The 6,345-nt window shown below is 28.0% G+C and overlaps 1 non-coding gene across 1 annotated transcript; it reads left to right on the plus strand.

Annotated features, from left to right (window-relative positions):
- Positions 1-5,740: 5,740 nt before the first annotated feature.
- Positions 5,741-5,843, plus strand: LOC116111051. The gene has a single exon (XR_004124993.1). It is a non-coding gene; the product is annotated as a U6 spliceosomal RNA (small nuclear RNA).
- The last annotated feature ends 502 nt before the right edge of the window (positions 5,844-6,345 follow it).

Here is a 6,345-nt window from a genome sequence, read left to right on the forward strand (position 1 = left end):
CTTTAATTTTCTTTTGGTGAATGATGAATGAACACTTGATTTGAGTTGTTAATTTTGTTTTGGTGAATGATGAATGAACACTTGATTCGAGTTGTTAATTTTTTTTTGGTGAATGATGAATGAACACTTGATTTGAGCATTGAAGAATGAAGATATTAGACTTATTAATATATGACTTGAAGACTGAACAGGGAGGTCGTAAGAGTTAAGACAAACCGCAAACAAAGCATGAAAGCAACAAAAAATTTTGTTCTTCAGTTCAGCACACACATGAAAAATAATAAGGGTTAGTTTTATTAGTAATGTATAATTACAATGCATGAGTATTTGGTTGATTGAGGTTAATTGCCACAATGCATGATTATGTAGTAATAAGGGTTAATGATTAATGATGTATATTTACAATGCCTGAGTATTTGGTGTATTGAGGTTAATTGCCATAAATGCATGATTAATAATGCATGAATATTTGGTACAATGCATGAATATTTGGTTGATTGAGGTTAATTGCCACAATGCATGATTATGTAGTAATAAGGGTTAATGATTAATGATGTATATTTACAATGCCTGAGTATTTGGTGTATTGAGGTTAATTGCCATAAATGCATGATTAATAATGCATGAATATTTGGTACAATGCATGAATATTTGGTTGATTGAGGTTAATTGCCACAATGCATGATTATGTAGTAATAAGGGTTAATTATTAATAATGTATATTTACAATGCATGAGTATTTGGTTGATTGAGGTTAATTACCACAATACATGATTATGTAGTAATAAGGGTTAATAATAAATTATTACTAACTTATTTGTTATTTGTATCACCAGGTTAGAGATCAACATTAAAAACAGAGAATATGTCATCATCTAGGTCTTGTCTTCAATCTACTTTCATGGATGTTTCACAATCTTTTCGAGGAAGAAATGATATAGCACAGGGACATCTTAATGAGAGTGTAGATGAAAATGGGAAGAAGATATTAACATGTATTTACTGTGGCAAGATAATCAGAGGTGTAGGAATTTATCGAGTGAAACTGCATCTAGCGGGTATAAAGGGAGAAGTTAGAAAGTGCTTTAAAGTTCCTTTTGAGGTTAAATTCAAGATTGAAGAAGCATTAAATGAAATTGGGGCTAAGAATAAACAAAAAGTTGAACTTCGTAAGAATGATTGGCACGAATCAATCTATTTGACACTGGTGGAATCACTGCCAAATCCTGCAGCATTTGGCCGTAGGAGGATGTATCTCAAGTTCATGGTAAATTGATGTGCAAGGTCTACTAGCAGAGTAATTGAATTATGTAACATAGTTAATGTCAAGTAATTTAGTTTATTTGCCGTTTAAGTTTCATGTTAATTTGTTAATAATTCGTATATGCATTGCATTCATGCTTACTATATCTTTGATATGAACACAAGGGTTCAAACAAATTAAACAAGTTCTAATCAATTGGAAAGTTCAAATGTAACATAAATATTAAATCAAGGGTCAATTCGAATTGCTAATTTTAATTTAACAAAAACTAATTGTTTAGTTTTCCTTGATGGAGTTTAAATTAATCTACCCTTTTGAACTCTAAAATAAATCTTTTAGAGATGATTTTTAAGTCATTTTGATGAGACAATCATCACCCAAATGTGATCTATTTAAAATTTTAGAAATTATATTTTTATTATAATTCATTTTCAATTAAAAAAAAAAATTAGAAGTTTGGTAATTCCTAAAAGTACCACAAAAAGTGGATTAAAAAAGTAATTTTTTTCAAAGGATTTTAATATGTAATTGTTTATGATAATTTTATCGCATCTTTATAATTTTTTTTTTAATGAAATCAAGTATTAATATATACAGTTTTTTGTTGGATATAAATTATTATTTTAGAATCATGAAAATATATTATGTACAATTTTTTCTTTAAGGTTCTAGTAATGGAGTTTTAATTTGTTAGTGGGTCAATATAATCCATCCAAAATTTGATAGGCTAAAAATTTCAATTCAAAATAATGCTTATTAATTAATGTAGTTTACATTGTGTGCTAAGATAATAATAAAGTATTTGACAAGTATAAATTAAAAAAAAAAAAATTTAGTTATAATTCATTTTAATTTATTTTTTTATATATAAAAGAAAAAAGAAAATACAATGGATATTTAGTAATATATATATTACATAATCAAGTATTACCGTCCATTTATAAACATCAAATCAAAAGAGAAATGTGAGTGTGCCAAAAGATAAAACTTCTTTCTTTAATTTCCTCCCATTTCTTTATAGTTATAGTGTTTGATACTGAAATTAAATATTATAATATAATTAATTATATATATTTTTTTTAGCTTAACTGACTGCAACTATAAATTAAGATAGCTCCTCCAAATTTTGATATACAAAGTAATTCAAACCTCTTAATAAATTGATAGTGTTCATAAAATGATTTCGTCTTTGAATCTTCCTAAAAAGTATGATTCGAAAGTCATCATGTAAAGCATGATTTGATAAGGAGTTAAAAGATATACATCTACGTTTGGATCATGTAATATTTTATTATAGGGGTATATTATATTAACGAAAAGAAAGATCACCTTGAAGATTACTAAGAATGTTTAGAAAATATGTCTGGTTGGTTTTGAATAAATTAGGGAATTATATGTTTGGTTGGAATGATAAATGGGTGAATATGTTATATAGATTATTAAATTGCCCTCTTTTTTAAATATTAATATAATATTATTTTTTGAATCATTTTTTATCTCCCTATATTTGAAATTTTGCTAAAACACCACAGCCATATAAAACTTTAATTTGTAGTAAAATCACCCCCACCCACCCCAAGTCACTGTCAGCAGCCAGCCACCACTGCCGACCGCCGTCAACAATTGACGGAATGGCGCACGACTACTTGTATATGGCTGACCGTGAGTCGGCAAAGCCGGAAATGGCCATGGATTTATAATCCATGGCCAAAAAATAGCCAGATTTATGGCCATTTCACGGCCAAAGATATGGCCATTTCACGGTAAGATCTATGGCCATTTTTACAGCCACATCTTTGGTCGTGAAATGGCCATAGAAATGCTAGATTTGGCTGTTTCTGGAAAAGGCTTATCGGTGCACGACCAGCCAGATCCTGCCAGTTGTGCACCATTACGACAATTGGTGAGTCACAGTTGGCGGTGGTCTTGGGTGGCTAGGGGTATTTTGTTAACTTTTAAATTTTTTTGTAGCTGAGGTGTTTTAGCTAATTTCTCAAAGGTAGGGGGGCTAGGTAATTTTTATTTGGTAGACATTTGAAAGCAATTGTATCCGAAATGATTTTTAATTAAGGGCAAAATGGGTAGAAAAATCAGATTACCCCAGTAATGTTTTAATAACACCTGCTAACAAGGTAATAAGATTATCCCCCACATTATTAAGAGTAAACACCATTTACAATAAAAAATTATCGTAATATTTTATTACTTGCAAACCAAACACAAGAATCTTACAAAATAAACAAAGATTACCCCGTTATCTTATATAATCCCCGATCCAAACGGAACCTCTAAAGTATGATATATTAACAAAACTCCTTAAGAGGTTTTGGAAATAACAAAAAATCTCTCAACCGTTAATGAATTGTTAAAATTTATACTGTTATAAATTAATAAATATACCGAATTGTCCTCTTGCCGTTTATTTTAATACCTAAAATCTGATGAAGGGTTTATGTTATTTAGGAAGCTTTAGGAGAATTTTGGTTATATTGTCATATTTGAGGGGGATTAATGTCATTAACTCTTATATAAGTTTTTATCCATAAATGAATTATTAACCTATTTACGGGTGGGAAAAATATTGGGCGCCGGTGGGCTGAGGCACAAACAGATGAAATCCCAAACATCTCAGCCCATTTATTTAAAGAGAAAGCAGTCCAATTTCTGCATTTTTTGAATTACAAATACTTTTAAAACTATAAATAATTTTCAAACAAAAAAAATGCTAAATTGCATTTTTACCTTAACAATTATTATATTCCAATAGAAACTTATTACATTTTGAGTTTTTCATTATAATTTGAAATTTATATACTTTTTCAGTAAATCCATTGTTCAACAAAAATGTTAGATTTTATTTTAAGCATTATTTTTTTTTTTTATAATTATGACGTGAATTAATTAAAATATTATTTTCGCAAGTAAAAATGCTTGAAATAAGCATATTTGCATGAGGATTTACTTTAAATACTTTAGGTTTTGTTTGGTTCAGGGAATGTTATATTGATGGAAAGATAGATTACCTTTAAGATTATTGTGAATGTTTAGAGAAATATATTTGGTTGCTTGGAATAAATTGGTGAGTATGTTATATTAATATATTTGATTGAGAGAAATAAATTAGTGGGTATGTTATATAAATTACTAAATTGCCCTCTTTTAAAATATTAATATAAATTATTTTTATTGTTATTTTTTTAATAATTTCTTTTAACCCCATACATTTTAGATTTAACTAAAACACCCTAATAACAAAAAAAGTTAAAACTTAACAAAAGCACCCCAACCTACCCCAGCCACTGTCGGCAGCGACAGTGGAGATCTGGGCGTGAAAAGGTCAAACATTTGGCTGTTTCACGGCCACATCTTTTCCTAACATGATATAATTATAGGGGATTAATTAATATATTTTCCCACAAGACAATATTTGTTTGTAATTTTTTTTTAAAGAGATTACGAGATCATCAAACTAATTACTATTAAGTTTATAGTATATAAAATAAGGAGACAATATATAAGAGAGTATTTTTAGTCTTTGTTTATGTTATTAGTTTAAAATAGAATAGATTTAAATTTAGAGTAATGCTATTGCCCCTTATTTTATCTCTTTACACCCCAATTATTATTAAGTTTATAGTTACAATTTTGTTCCTCATTAAAAGAGTTATATGTATTTATAGGTTTTATTTCCTCTTTCAATCATAAAACGTAATTCCCTTTTCAAATAATTAAGACAGAATTTATCTATGTAATTGAAAGAGTTTGATCGAAAGATCATATAAGTACAATACAGATAGAGTTTATGCTTTACAATTGTAAGTTGTTTCGTTAATTTTTCACCTATACTAATATCAATTAAATAATAGGAACTTAAAATGCTGTTTGAATAGTAATATTCATATTTGCTTTCAATTTAAAATGAACCATAAATTAAATTATTTTATGCCGACACAAAGATTTCCGGTGCTCATCATATGGTTACATGTCTATGCATCTTCCTAAAAGTATGATTCAACAATCATCATGAACTGCATAAATATTTGTCATGTTTTTACTATGAATTAATTATAAAAAATGAATATTTAACGCTATTTTTTTTTTCAAGCAGACCAACCTTGTTCCTTACAAGAAATCTTATCAATTAATTGAATGCATTAAATATATTACAAAAATAAATTCCCTGAAAGTGAACAATTTAATTACAGAGATGAAATTAATAAATTTAATTTAAAAAAAAATAAGGCCCTTTAAACTAATAAGGGCTGATACATTAGGTCCATAGTATAGCATTGTGGGGCTCTCGCCCAACACTAACAACCAGGTTACCAATCATATCAAAATTACCTATTCCTTTAAAAAGGCAATACGTCATATGACGTGTAAAATCAGTCATCAAGTTGGAGCCGAACTATCCCACATCGTCTAGTTCAGAGAACAATTGCATAGTTATAAGAAAAGAGAAGGGAGCAAAAGGTTGTCTCTTCGGAGACATCCGATAAAATTGAAACGAGATAGAGAAGATTACTATGGCCCCTGTGCAAGGATGACACTCACAAATCAAGAAATGATCCAATATTTTTTCATCTTTCTCTTTTGAATTCGGTTTCTGTTTCTCAAGGTCTATTTTTTTTGTTTTTAATTTTTCTCTTTTTGGGTTTGAATTTTTGAACGTGTTTCTTGTTTTCGATGTTTTATATATATATACACACACCAAAATATTGGCTTTTTGTTTCTTGAGGTCTAATTTTTTTTTTCTCTTTATGGGTTTGAATTTTTGAACCGTATTTCTTGTTTCCGGATGTTTATATATATACTTACCAAAATAATTAAAAAAAAAAATAGCAAAAAAATTACAAGTTTAAGTATGAAATACCACTTAAAGGTCAATTTATAGTTGTGATTTGCATTATATATATATAAAAACTAATTTAATTGATTGTTGGGATTATATGTGTAAAAGTAATGTATTTTATATCGAAATGAAAATAAAATATATTTAAAAGATCAATATTCATTTAACCAAAAAATTGTTTACTGTTTAGTAATATAATTTGTTTTATAGCAATTCATAAAATTATAAT

This window comes from Pistacia vera, unplaced genomic scaffold, assembly GCF_008641045.1.
Source record: "Pistacia vera cultivar Batoury unplaced genomic scaffold, PisVer_v2 Contig623, whole genome shotgun sequence".
Classification (NCBI taxonomy): domain Eukaryota; kingdom Viridiplantae; phylum Streptophyta; class Magnoliopsida; order Sapindales; family Anacardiaceae; genus Pistacia; species Pistacia vera.